The sequence below is a fragment of the Orbicella faveolata genome, unplaced genomic scaffold (genome assembly GCF_042242905.1).
Source record: "Orbicella faveolata isolate gen_17 unplaced genomic scaffold, um_ofav_v1 contig_24, whole genome shotgun sequence".
NCBI lineage: Eukaryota > Metazoa > Cnidaria > Anthozoa > Scleractinia > Merulinidae > Orbicella > Orbicella faveolata.
Window position 1 is genome coordinate 28,929,130 of NW_028301552.1, and position 15,413 is coordinate 28,944,542.

Genomic DNA, 15,413 nt, shown 5'->3' on the forward strand with positions numbered 1-15,413 from the left:
ACGTCAGGCATCGAGGGCGCGCGCTAAGTACTAAAATGAACAATGACAGGGCAGATGGCCATTGCGATAGCTTTTCTTGGATTTAACGATCTTGGACGTTCAGTGACCCCTACTTTTCTTTCCAGAAACAGAATTTATTTACAATTATCTCCACATTTTCCAAAAATGAACAAAAAATAATTGTGCAAAGTTAAAAAAAAAAATCCAATATTTCTGTCCAAGGGACATCGAGTCCTGCCATCTTGCGACTGCAAGGCGCCTGAAACTATGGTCGCTAAATGCTAACTTGTTCTTTAAAGAACCTCACCAGTTGACTAAATTCACATAATAGGTCTACTTAATATTTGGCAGAGAACACTTCACTTCAAAGATATAATTGCAATGTTTTGGGCTTATAGATACTGTGACCTTATTCGCTAACGAAGCTCAATTTTTTCAGATTTAGGGTGTTCTTCCGGGCTTGTTCTCTCAAAAACGGTCGGTGACCTCCCATTTTTTTTACATTTCTGACATAACTAACTCATCATCTCACAGTGGTAAAAGTTTCAGGAAAAAATCAACGTTGGAAAATTTTCGCGCGAACGTCCTTAATCGGCCTTCCTAACCATTTCCCTCTATTAACTATGCACGTACGATCTAATTAAAGGTCTCCCGGCTGGCGGAGAAACAGGCAGAAAACAAAAACTTCAAAATGGCATAGTTCCTGTCAGATTTGCAATTCAGTTTCATTTAAAATACAGTCAGGAAGGATAACTGCATGCGTTTGTAATCAGCTATTAATTTTGAGGTGAGTTAAATACCAGCCCTGATTGTATTACTCAGACAGAGTTAGTTTCCCCACTGCACGTAAGCATTTAAAAGATATTGAACCGTCCAAACTTAAAAAAAAAAACAAAAAAAACTGGTATTCACGAAAAGTGATTGGGGTTTTTCATTTTGTTTATTACATTTGTCAAATTGTGTCGAACAAAACAAATCTTCTTTTTTTCATTTCGCTGCGCTTCTTCACTTAACAAAACGAGAAAAAGGTGATACACTTTCAAATTTTTGGTAAATAAATATAAGAAACAGTGCTAGCGTTTAAAAAAGATTAAAGAAAGTGGTATTTTTTGAGAGAATGAAAAAGGCAATGAAGCTATCTACACTATCTTGCACTGGGTTTCAACTCAACAAATAGTATAAATATGGTTACTTACTTGAAGTTTCTTAAGACTTATCTCAATGTCGGATCTGTTTTCCTTGACTAATTTCAATGAAAGTGATTTTAATTTTGCAGTCAGCGACATTTAAGGAATTTTGGTTTTCAAAATTGGAAAATACGTCAAACTGTCATTAATTTTCATTGATGTCAAACGAATATTGCTTAAATGGCCCCGGCTTAGATATTCGATTTCCTTACTTTCCCTATTATTGGTTTCTACAGACAAATCTAAATATACATTTTATGTGGGGAAAGGATTCCGGTCTTGAAAGGAAAATGACTTTCGATATTTCATCAGTGATTAGCAATCATCGATTTTTTTGTAAGTTTGATTTTCAGCCGAGTTAAAACTAAAACGCGACGAGAACTAAGTCGAGTTTAGAAACATTTGAACTCCAAAACAGTCCTTAGAGTATACTGCCAAAGACTCTCGGATGAATAGAATGTTACTATAAAACTTCCTTAAAATATAGAGATTTCTGATTGGACAAGAAAACTCCTAATGCACGTGATCACGGTCTCAAAGTTACTTCATGAGAAAAGCAATATTTGTTACCTATAAAAGCAACTTAAAGTAATTAAAACTATTATATACCTGTGGTAACTGAGCTTTTTATTACTTATATGTTTTGGAGCCAACTATTAAGAAAATATGGTTTTGGGAAAATTGTGTTCTGGCAAGCCAAGATTATCTCACATATGTGGAACACTCAATTCTTGAACGCCTCTTCCGTTTTACTTAGAAACATTCGTTCAATGTGGAACTTTGTATTCGCACATGATTGTGTCATTCGTGCAGCCTTAGCTTCTACCTCCCTAAGATAGATCTTAAGTTAAGTGTTGCTAAAGATTATTCTATATTTCTAACTTTCAATTGGTTAATATCTGCTTGCCTTATCAAGTCAGCAGCGTTCGTTAAGGATCTACACCTGCGTACTTTGTTTCGTACCACCTGATTTACACTTGGCTTGAGTCCCAGGCGTAGCTAGAGTCAGCATAGAAGCAGATACATTTTAAAGTTCTATTAAGAAGAGAAAAACGAAGTAGTGGAAGACGACTAAAGATTAAAGCAAGTACTAGTTCAAGGGTCTCTTTACCTACTGTTGCTCTGAACGGTAAGCCGCCTACACATATAGGCCATGGCTAATGTAATTTGTGCCCTTCCGAAATGGAGTTGAGGTGGCTCCGTATGTTCTTACGATCGCACGCGCGCTGGAACGAAAGCTCAAGTAATCTACGTGCGTTCAAAGGAAAACCTCACTATTTTACGATATTTTATGACGTCAATATGAGCACAAATCGCAAAACTGACGGTGAATTTCCTTGCGTTTCCTTCGGTGAATTTGTTTTTTAAATTTGGCTCAGTTGTAACCACATACAATTCCTATGAAATACCCTATTTTTGTTAAAAGCTGTCAGAGTTTATCTTAAATATATTTCGAAGAATGACAAATTACAGAATACTGGAAAAACCGTCTGAACGACCTTGACTTTTTACCAATTCAAAATGTCAGTCAATATCATTTCCATTATGCGGCAAAGTATGAAAAAATTTCACCGAAGGAAAGTATAAATATTAAGGAGTTTATTCTAAAATAAGGAATATATATATTTTTAACAGAGGAAGTTTCAGTGGGTATTCGAAACTGGTTTGATATTTCCCTTGCTATTCATGGGCCGGGCCAAATATTCAATTGTCAGAATTGTCAAGTAAACAAACAATAACAATTGACAATTCCGACAATTGAATACTTGTACTTTAACTCCTATGAATATATTCATGCTCTTTTTCCTATAAATAATCAATATTCGATCACGTACTTTGAGTCATTCCATTTTACTTTTATCTTAAAGTTTATTTTATTTTTTTTTATATAGTTACAAGAATTACTTGCCCCCGCAACTATAGCTAGTTTCAGAACTAATTTAAGCGGGGCAAGAGTCTATATTAAAAAGAAAAGAAAGAAAAATATGATAAAAAAAGTAATGATAATTTAGAGCAAAATTAAGATCACTCCTTTACGTTCTAAAATGGTAAAGAAAAATCAATCTTTTACACATGAATTTTGCGCGAAACATATGTACTTGAAAAAAACCTTGATAAGTAGAAAGTCTTGGGCACTTGGAACAATATAATTTATGGACAAATGAGATAATTCTAAAAGATATTGACTCAAAATAAACGCTCCTCGAATTGTTGTTTTCGTCGGGTCAAAATGCCCAGCTTCATAGTTTTTCGTCTAGTGCACTTAATTTTCACGGGCCAAACTAACTATTCCGATATGGTATAACCGTAGCATAGCACTTTTTAGGAACCTTTATTTGTCGAGATATTCGCATACTATTACCCCAATGAATCAGTTGAAATTTGGTACGTAAATGAAACGTGATAGGGAAATGGTCAAAGCGTAAATTACAAGCTGCGTAGATATAAAATCTTTCTGTACTGGCCTGTTTGAAAATTAAGAACTGGTTCATGCTTAGCGTATAGCGTATGCTTAGCGTATATCGAGCTATGGATGCACGCGTGAAGTTTGGAGAGCACGAAAGAAGCGTAAGAGTTGTCGCCTCGAGCAACTCTAGCTTCTTGAGTGCTCTCCAAACTTTCCAAGTGCATCCGTAACTCGATATACGCACAGCTAAAAGCATAAACCAATTCTTTCATAACATGGCGACAACAACTTGGGCGCTAAAACATGTTTTATTTGTGATTGACTGCAAAGTTCTTACAATGCACGGTGAAGAAAAACAGAGGTCACTAGGATCCTAACACGACACAATTAGTTGAGCAACGGTTGAGCGAAAACGCTCAACCTGGTTTCCAAAAATGTCGATGAAAAATTCGCTTCTTCGATGGATTAATTATAATTAAAATGTAGGCAGACAAAGTCAAAAATACTCACATTTAAGTAAATATCTTAGCTTGGCAAAAGTCAAAGGCTCGAAGTAGAGTTTGGATTGTTCAGAATGATCTTCTCGTTGCCGAAACTTAACAAAAGGAGCTTGAACTAAACTCGACGGAAATTTTGCAGCTAAATTGAAACTGCACACGTCATCTTATATACGCACGGCCGTGCGTATATAGAGATTTTGCTCATCATAGCTCAATAGGAATTAGATAGGACTAGCGCGCGCGCTATGTTATAATGCTCAATTTGGCATACATTTTGTCGGCCATCTTGGTCGATCGAGCGGTATTTCGAACTTTCCTAGTCTTCACAACAATTCCCCCGTAAAAAAAAGGTACAGTAGATTTTCATTCAAATTTTGCCTGTTGGCTGCTTATATCAAGAGAAACAAATTTTGAAATAAAAAAGGGGGGTTCCGGTATTCGTTTAGGAACAGGAAGACCTTCAATAAACCCCATAACTCCTTAAATTATCTGCTTTTAGAAACGTTTATATTTGAACCACTCACTTTACCTTTTGCGAGAGCTAAAAAATAGGGAGAAAATTAAGTGAGAAATACAACAGTGGATGTATTGCATCAATGTTAATTTGATGTACGTTTCATGATAAAGGCAATCATATTTGGTCGACAGGGATTCAATATTTTCCAAGCACGCAGAGTTCTTGAGGGCACATATTATCTTTTGCGAGTGTTAGCTATGCTCTCATTTTCAGTAATAACTTTTAACTCTGCGATAGAAATTGGTCTATATTTACTGTATAGAAAGAAAGTGATCGCTACATTCAAACTACATAAAGAAATAGTTATGTCCCGGTACTCGTTTCCGAGAAAAAAACCATGATTTGTCTCTCGCAAGCCAAGCCGTTTAGAAAAAGCCACCGTTTTGTATATGTTGTGTATAAGCAGGCGCTCGCAAGCGCGCGCCAATGACGCGAAAATCGTACGCAGTAGGGATGCGCAATGCAATTCTGAGGAATAACCTTAAAGCATATTTCTGGAAATAGTGCACTAAAAGTGTCTCTTTGACGAAATAAAAGAAAACTCGAATTTCCGGTTATGTCGTCGGATTCTCTAAATTAAGAGGCAGTGGCTTCTAATTTCCCAAGTGAGCCCTATTCCCAAGGTAATCTTCTGAAGCTATTTTTAGGTCAAACCCGGTTGTGGGAATCCCACGAGCTTTACAAATAGCCATTCCTATGGCGCGGAGTTTGCTCACGTGGACAGTCCAAGCGGCTTTACACGTGTTTTTACCCTCCAAGGAGACATCCATGTAACGTGCGTGGTAATACCATTCGCGAAAGACTTGGGTACCATGCCTAAAAATAACTTCAGAGGCCTTAATTGCGAGTAAGACCTTAATGGAGATTAACGTTCTTAATTTTCGTCTACTTATGATAGACGTTATTGAACTAGGTTTTCCAGGCTACATCGGGAAGTGTTGCTCCTTATCATGAGGAAACGAAATCGCTAAAGTTCAAGAGACATATCCCCACCTAAAACTCACAGAGCGCCCCGGGGCTACACCTTACTCGTAGAAGACTCGAGCAGGCCCGGACTGTTCGAAGATTGGATAACGCTATCCACCTGATAAATCACAATCCAGTGGATAACTGTTAATAAAACAAACCGCACTATCCGCTGGATAGGGATTAACCCGTAGATAGCGTTATCCGCCTTTCGAGCAACCTGGGCCAGGCCTGTTTACCACGTTTTATCACAAAATCACTCTTCAAAATACACTGGGTTGTGATAAGTATGTAAATTTATTAAGTTCAAAGAACATACATCAATACGTGCGACACTTACAACAATGTCATATGACCATATGTAATATGTAAAACAAGAGATATCGTACTTTACCAAAATTTCGAAACTTAGAAAATAGTTGAAAAAAGGACTCGCAGGGAAATATGTTTAAGGTGGCTGAACACAGTTTTTGATACCTGTGTTTCATTCACCTTTTTCTCTAAAACCCTTGATCTCACAGTCGCCAAAAATGGCAACAAGGAAGTTAACAACACAAACTTTGGTCTTTTTGATGGTTAAGCTGACGTATGTGCCGTTGCCATGGCAACATGAATAAAGATAAACAGGCCTTTAAAATTGGTTATGTTTATTTGTAGAAAATCTAGTCATTAGATTTTCTTTATAATTTGCATGCAACAAGCTTGTAACGATTCTCACAAGTTAACACCATTTTGCTAAGAATTTAACAGAGAGATCTTTAATTATCCCTTGTTGAAGGTTCACTGGAATATCTAGAAATTCCTTTGTTAAAGTTCAATTATTTTCAATACTCCAGTTACTTATTTCCTAAAGTATTTTCGTGCTAAATTTCGTGAAATTCTAATGATTGGTTCTCGAGAAATTGGCGTATTTCCGAGAGTGCAAATTTTCATTGAATCGCAATTTTTTGACTTACTACGCATGCACTACATTTAACTGGGTTCTTTCGGTAACAAAGAAAAAGCTAAGAATCGCTGGGTTCTTTGCATCGTTACCTTGTTTAACATATCTTTGTGATAAAGACTAAAGTCATCAATACACTGCGTTCAATTATAAAGAAAAATAGCATAGATACTGCGGGTGTTGAGAAAATAAAATGATCGATCTATTGACGGCATGTTTGTTTTTTCCAATCCTTGTGCGCACGCTGAATTGCATCAGCAAAAGCGCGCGCGAAAACTGTGTTCGGCCACCTTAAGGCACTTCGAAATGTTTGGAACCGTAAATTATTGAGGGTCTTGGTGGAGTTAAACTTAAGGCAATCAAAACTTTGTCAGTATTCTTTAATTCCACGTTATCCCATCGTTTGTCCTAGATGCACTCAGGGTCCTACTTATCGCAGGTCTTTAAATTTTTTCCCTAAGCGACACCTCTATGCAAAAAGCGGTATCCTCCCCCCAGATCTTCAAGCAATACCCTAACTAACATACATTCCAGGGCAATAGAGCTCAACTTAAGAAGAGTAAAGCAATCGCATCTATATACGATATTGTCTCTGAAAATAAGTTCAAAAATGAAATATAATAAAAACTCTTACTATTCTATTCTATTCTATTACTATGAAGGAGGCAGCGTAGCCGAGTGGTCAGCGTGTCGGACTCGTAATCCAGCGGTCCCGGGTTCGAGTCCCGCTCTGACCACTACCTGGATTTGTTTCTCGGTAACCCCAAGTTCAAATCCTCAGCCATGCTTGTAAATAGCGAACTGGTTTGCCTCCGGCCAGTTGGGATTCTTAACAATGTTATGTTCAATTTGAATTATTTGTTTCAGTTGTTTGCTCGGCCCCACTAGCACTTGTGCTAAAACACTGCCGAGGGTAAATAAAGGTTATATATATATATATATATATATATATATATATATATATATATATATATATGTGAAATTTACAAACTTGAGCCGAGTATTACGTCCACTGAACTTAAATGACCAACTCACACACTACCGCTCTCATGTGGCTTTGATAGCTCAGTTGGGAGAGCATTACACCGGTATCGCAAAGGTCGTGGGTTCGAATCCCGTTCAAAGCCTGAATTTTTTTTCAGGTCTTTTTTCTGGTAGTGTTATGGCTGCATTCGCATCTATCATCAAAAACTCTTACTGTTGTACAATACTTTGTAATCTAACAGTGAGCACGCACAGGTGGCCTTGTCATGGTTTATCAATAAGTGAAGCCAAGCTATTTTCAAGTATACTTTCATTAGGTCTTCTGTTTTTTTTTTCAGAATGACCAAGGTAAAGCAACTTCTAGGTAAATTTAATGCGAATGAATAAATTTAAAAGAAGCGCAGACACAATTTTATCCGGCTATTAAGAACAGTGCGTAGTAGAGTTAGTTATTAGATCAATGAGGTCCTGTTTTCTCTAATTTTTGTTTCCAACGGCGTAAACTTTACGTCCCTTTAGCAGCTGTAGAGGTCTGTAATTGTCGCACATAAGATCAGGAAAACGACCATAGTGTGCTTTCAGCTTTCTAAACTCTCCCAACTTCAAAGACAAAACAAACAAACAAACAAACAAACAAACAAACAAACACAAACACAATTTGCATGCAAATAAACAAAAGAACGGAATACAACCTGTTTTCAACTCTTTTGAGCATTACGATCTGTTCTTAGATAAGCTAGACCACTCTAAGACGTATTTCACGTGAATCAAGGACGTCAGTCACAATTCGCTGTACTACTACAGTGCGGCTATGAATTAACGTGCACGTTATAGACCATTTTCGTGTTCTCGGTATCAGACTGGAACTTTATCTTGCAACGGAACCTAATGTGGGTGAATACCATTTAAAAGAGATTAATGTCATTTGCATTTGAAAGACTCCCCACATTAGCCTCAGTTGCAAGCTAGTTCCGGCCAGTCCAATGCCGAGAATACGAAAACCGTCTATTATTCTCTTGCTATTGTTCTCGTTTATTCAAGGGCTTATCAAATACTGCTCAGTAATTTCTGAGGTCTGCAACAAAATTAGCAAAATTGAAACTAGTAGCTTAATTAACATGTACTCACCTGATTGTTAGAGGCTCGAAGCTTGGGTTTTAGAACCAGCCACTTTACTGTTTCATAACAGGGAGGGGTGGTAAGGGATCCCTTGTAGTGGAAGTAGTCTGTTAGTATCACTTCCTTCTTGTCGTCACCGTTGCCATTATTGCCGCCGTTTCCGTTGAGTCCATTGCCTCCATTTATTTACCTCCATTGCCTCCATTGCTTCTATTGTTGTTGTTGTTGGGTAGAAGCCCCATCAAACGAATACCGTCAGACTTATCTACTTCCTTGCTCGGCCCTGTGTAAACAATCTTCTGTTTAACGCCAAGTTGTGACCATAAGTTAGTTTCTCCTCATACATTCAGTGCATAATGAAGTAAGCAGTTGACGAGAATTGGGTAAACGATCAGTAGAGTGTGAATGCTAGCTTCCTCGATGTAAAATCAAAGTTTTCCAACTAGCTATACCAGCCTATAGTCAGAGGTAATTTGAACATCAGAAATAAGAACGTTGGTTAGCTTTTAAGCTAACACACACAACAAATTAAACATGAAAATAAACTAAAATAAAATTTTAGCTTTTTTTATATACAAAAGATAGATAGGTAGGGTCTCCATACGAGCCAAGTGGCCAATCAGGCCGGAGCTTATCTCGGTCTCTGTACATGTAGCATCAAGCGACTAGGAAAACTTCTACTCATTCCTGGATGGGATACTAGTCCACCGCAGGGGTTTCCCCAAGCATTAAGTTCGGCGGTACAAATTTATACACCTGGGTGGAGAGAGGCACTGAGAGTGTAAAGTGTCTTGCCCAAGAACATAACATCATGTCCCCAGACAGGACTCGAAGCCTGACCGTTCGATCCGGAGGCCCCTGCTTTGTATAGTAAAATATTAGCCATTTGACAGTTGTCAGTTAAATTTTGTTAATTGCCCGCTTCCCGTCGGCCTCATCCAGACGCCGCGTGGAGTCAAGTTATTCAGAAATTTTAATTCGCTGTAACTTTCACATCCTGTCAGCCCATAAACCTGTAAACGTGTAAATAAATTTAACTTTATGAATGGCTTGTTACATGCACATAGAAAATTTACCTACCAACTTCAATGATGTTAGGAAGCAAATTTGCAAACTTTCCTAAAATTGGGTTTCCACTTGAAGAGGGCTAAAGTAACAAACAATACACAGTGAACAAATAATTAATTCCCAACTTAAGGACGGCGCCTACTAAATACAAAGGTTTTTGCACCAGGTTAGGACCACGCGGAAAAAGTAGATCTTTACGAGGGCTATTGGTATCCACAAAGAAAAATGGGGGTAGCCACGCATTTTTTCGAGATAATTAACCTTGAATCTCAACAAAAATGCTGACATCAACATTTTTCTGAAAAAAGAAAGAAAAGAAATTTTTTCACAGATTTCCTTAGAATTATCCTTTACATACGGAAGATAAACACATTTAAAAAGATCTTTAAACCACATGGCAAATGGTAACATAAAAGCCTTTTTTGGTATGTTTTTAAAAACAAAATCGTTGCAACAGCGCTTTTAGCGTCTGTGACAGTCTTCCGCTGGTTCAGCTAAAATACAGTCTAAATATCTTTTGCTCACAACCAGAAACTAATCACGTGTTGAAGGGGCTTGCCACTTCCATTTTATAACATAAAATGTAGGGGTAACCACACGTTTTTCAAAGTTATTGATCTTTTTGAAAACTTTTACGGTGACCGTTACATTTATTCCTGTCACCTCCCTAGTAAGTAAGGCACTTGCCTCTCTCGCACTTGTTTTGCGCGCACACCAGATCATCTGCTGGTACATGTTTACGGTTGGATTATAGTGCAATTTTCGACAGATAACAGCCAGGTTTTAAGCTGGAAGACGTTAACAGTTAGTCGTTAGCGTTATGCTTCTATTCTGGTGTTCCTGGTTTAAGTACATGTTCATTAAACTTGATAGGGTCACAGTAGGAAAATTTTGCTTTCATTTTAATCGTGTACTTGGTAGCGTAGTTGATTGTGTCAATGTCAACCCCAGCGTGCGCGTGGCGCTTAAACCATGCTTGCGGAGAACGTGTGCGCACTAACAAAAGTAGGCACCGTCCTTAATGTGTTCTAAAGTTTGTCGTTTACTTTCTAACGGTTTTTTGTTGAGAGCAACTTCATTTCGCTTATAAAAAAAAAAAACTGTTCGTGAATCTTTAAATAAAAGTGAGACGCTATTTTGTTGTTAGGGGCGGCGACGGAAAGGTTACCTTGTCAATGGGCCATTTCCGAGTTACAGTCTGTTTCCAAACGAGTCCAGTCCAAACCCTTCATATGAAGATGAGATTTGCATGAAAATGAAACTATCTACACATTGTCATTTTTGCATAATATTTATTCCTGATGGTCCTTTCTTTTGCAAACTGCGGCGGCATATCGGGTGACTTTGGTGGGGTCATAGTTCGAAGGCGAGCCAAACCACGAACACGATTAGATCTAAAGAACCTAATCGTGCTTTTTCTCCAGTTATGCGCGCGATCAAGTTTAGTTTGGCGGGAAAGTTTTGACAATTTTTGCGCACCGAAAACAATTGTTCAACATTGAATAACAATCTTGATATTCTATTTTAAAATCCTCTTTTCAATTTAACTGAAGTAAAAATTTCTGTACTTGAAAGTGACCATGAAATCATAGCCATATCAGGTCAGTGACCTAAAATCATAGGATGTTAGGACAGTAGACTAGGCTTCTGACTGGCTGATTGTATTGCAAATTTGTTTACCCTAAGTACGGATAACAGATGGATAGAATAAGATAGTAACGTTAAGCATAATAGCAATATGTACCTTAAGCCAGAGGGCTACGACTGCATATTGTCCTGAATTTTCAAATACCATATGGAGCTTGGAGGAAAAGAGAAGTAAATAGACAAAGCTATTCTACGTCAACCCGGTTTTAAAGAGAAACACGTTTCATAAATTTAGAGAACAAAAGTTTATCTTGTATACGACTTTGACAGCTAATATAAATAGGAAAAGAGAAGGCACTGCAGGTCATTAGCAGAAATTTGATAGAACACTAACAGGAAGTTACTTCAGATAGAACTGTATGGGCGTTACTTCAGAATAATTCTGAAGAGAACTGATGATGAACAAAAGTGATGCACCGTATTTATACCTGATCATACCTTTTTGGTATGCTTCGGCGGCATATCAGGGGTGTTTGGTCGGGCCATGGTTCGTATTTTGTGAGACGTAGAATAGCCAAAATATCCATGGCTGGCGAGACAAAAACAAGTCTAATATGGCGCCCAAGCGTAACAAAAAGGTTACCGTACCTAAATTCGGCCAAGTTAGCATGATATCGTAGCCATATCAGGTCAGTGACGTGATATCACAGGATATCAGGACAGTAGACAGGGAGAATTTTGGTATGGTAAGGTATAAAAATCATCTATCAATGCGGAAGACAATACATAGAACCTGGAAGTCATTTATCAAAAAAAAAACAAAAAAACAAATGGCGCAATTTGCGTCGTTACCTGGCCAGCGAACCGCTTCCCGTTTAGAGTGTGCTCAGATCCACGGCTGTTTTCACAGCCAAAGTGAACATGGATCTGATTCAGTGTGTAGATGGTATCCCCCAGGGGACCCCCTGTTACTTCAGCTGTTCCTTTGGACTTGTCGATATACAAAGTAGGCGAGTTACCAGTGTTTTCGAGCTTTCCCGTGACCAGGCCCCCCTGGTTGTCGAACGCTATTTTCAAATCACGATAGTCCTTGTTTACCACTTTACTTGTGTCGATGTTAATTGGGGATTGGTGGTCATGGCCGCAGTCCTCCCATCCCTTGTGCCAGTCCGGTGGGCCATACACTATATATTATTAATAGAATAAAAACATGTCTCGATTTATGAAAACAGTGTCACGGTTACAATTGAAGAAAATCTTGCCCTGCTAAAGTTTTTTCCATAGCTTAAAAAAAATTCAGCTTGTTAATGAGGGCTAACAAATACAAAGGAAATTGATTTTGTTTGTTTGAATTCTCTAGGCCTTGCTATCAAGCCTGGAAATGTAGATTACCTTCGTCTGTTGTATTCCCGTAGCCAAATTCATGATTAGCAACTGCAAAATAACGACAGTGAAACAATGATAAGGGCATGAAATAGTCAATAAGACAAAAGTATGTCCCAATCCCAAGAGGAATGATATCACCGGAAGGAAAAGGGATCGAAGGAAAATAATAAAATGCCTGACATTTTGAAGAAAACAGGTATTGATTTAGATGATTCGAAATTGATTTGTGTTTGGTGGGCTGCAATTCAACTCCTCCTTCGAAGTGGGCGGAGATTGTTTGACTCATCACTGGACCTCATCAATACCATTGCATTGTTTTTCGGCTTATGCAATTGGTCAGCTAAAATATGAACTGTCTCAGTGTTCCGTTATATATATTTTATGGCGGGTCGAGTAAGAAGAAAAAAATACTCCTTTTTTCTGACTAAAAACGGTTATCTCGTTCATTTGTGACGGAAAGTGCGGGGTTTACATATATTCACATATTATGTGAATGTTTAAATATATAGACTGAAACTATTTTATGTAAATGTTGGAATATGTGATAATTTAATTTCTCTTATATACCGAACGGAAATCTCGCCGATGATCAGCGGCGAGGTAATTCTGTCTGTATAAGAAAGAAACCAAAATCTCACTGATGATCAGCGGCGAGGTAGTTCTGTCTGTATAATGAGGAAACCAAAATCTCGGCGATGATCAGCGGCGAGGTAGTTCTGTCTGTATAATAAAGGAACCAAAATCTCGTCGATGTTCAGCGGCGAGGTAGCTCTGTCTGTATAATAAAGGAACCAAAATCTCGCCGATGCTTAGCGGCGAGGTAGTTCTGTCTGTATAATAAAGGAACCAAAATCTCGCCTATGTTCAGCGGCGAGGTAGTTCTGTCTGTATAATAAAGGAACCAAAATCTCGCCTATGTTCAGCGGCGAGGTAGTTCTGTCTGTATAATAAAGGAACCAAAATCTCGCCGATGCTCAGCGGCGAGGTAGTTCTGTCTGTATAATAAAGGAAAAAAATCTCGCCGATGATCAGCGACGAGGTAGTTCTGTCTGTATAATAAAGGAACCAAAATCTCGCCGATGATCAGCGGCGAGGTAGTTCGAGTTACCTGCGAGAGGAGATAATACGTTAGCCAAGAAAGCAAGACAGGTCGTATGCAAAGGGAATTATTTATCTCCACTTATTAGTCCGTGTAACCGACGATGTCTGGAGATCTAACCCGGATAATCGCTGCTTTAAAAACCACAGCCGGTGGTGCTATCCAGTAAGATCGTTTGCCTCCTTTGACTCACATTCGATATTTTTAACTATAAACCCCTATAGACCATGCTGAATTTTCAAAATCAGGTCGTTTCCTACACGCTTTATCTCTGAAACGAAGTAGGTGACCCCCATTTTTCTTTTTTTTTTTTTGCATTTCTGACACAAGTAATTCATTATCTGACTGCCGTAAAAATTGAGAAAAAATCTCTCGACTGGAAAATTTTCGCGCAAGCGTACTTAAATACGGCGTTAGGCGTGTAATGTGAAACCGGGGAAAAGTAACATGATGACATATCAGGTGACCTCCTGACCTCAGAGGTCAGTCGAGTAGTTAATTCAATGTACGGGGACTGATTTATTTACTCATGAGTCGATATGAGGCATATGGTTATGAGAAACTAATTTGTTACGGTTTGAAGCGTATATTCTATCATATTTTTAAAGGACTCTCGACTGAGCAAACCGTTGGAAAACAGCCAGGACTGTGTGTGCCACTCAGTGTCTCATCTCAAATATAAACATTGTCGACCTTGTCGAATTTTATAGCCGTTTATACTCGTTTTACCGGAAATATTTTACAGAACAGCTCACAAGGACACTGGGAAGTTAAAATCGTTTCTATAGCAGCAGAAGGAACGTAAGTAACGGTGAGTCGTTGTTTCCTGTTTTAAACCGTTGACTTCCAAACAATAACCTTGTGATTTGCATAAAATTGAACTGATATATCGCTTACATGGCGTAACATTTTATTTTACTGAAGGAGAACATTTTGATTCCCAGAGCTATAACTTTTCGGGTGAAAAAAACAATAACCAAGGTTTCCTTAAATGTAGATATTTTGACCAAATGATATATACCAGAGGCTATTTACACTAGCCAAAGTTGGCCTTTATTTGTTCCTTGCCAAGAGACATAAATGGCGGCTGTACAAAATACCCTTCGTTACAAGCTACAAACAAAACTTCAAGAAACTTATTACACGATTTTAAAGTATAAGAATGAAATAATATTTGTGCAAAGTTTTGTTTTCATAGGATTGTTTTTACGCCCCGCTGTTTTCGTAAAGAAGCGTGAAATTCTGAACATTTTATGCCGCGAAAAACCGCCATTATATGCAAATTTCGAACTTTGTTAAATTTTGGCCGTAAAATAAATCGTTGGAACTTTAAACTATTTTTCCATGAATAAGTTAACCCAAAGGTATGTTTTGGCGAAATAAAAGAAAACTCGATTTTTCGTGACTGTCTTCCGATTCTCCACACTCTCGGAAAATCACTCTTAAAGTTTACATTATTACAACGATGGACTTAGCTCCCGGAAATGAGCTCCGACGGCACAGGGCTGATCGGCCACGAAAATGGACAAGCGAAAGTTTGCCAGCATTAACATATTCGCTTTTGGAGTTAGCTATTTATTCAGATAAAAGAAACACAAAAACACAGTACTCACAAAATTTTGCGCTGAGGTTATCGGTTTTGCCCCTGAA

The 15,413-nt window shown here is 38.1% G+C and overlaps 1 pseudogene; it reads right to left on the reverse strand.

Annotated features, from left to right (window-relative positions):
- Positions 1–7,628: 7,628 nt before the first annotated feature.
- LOC110065765 (carbonic anhydrase 2-like) lies at positions 7,629–12,749 on the reverse strand (annotated as a pseudogene).
- Between the last annotated feature and the right edge of the window lie 2,664 nt (positions 12,750–15,413).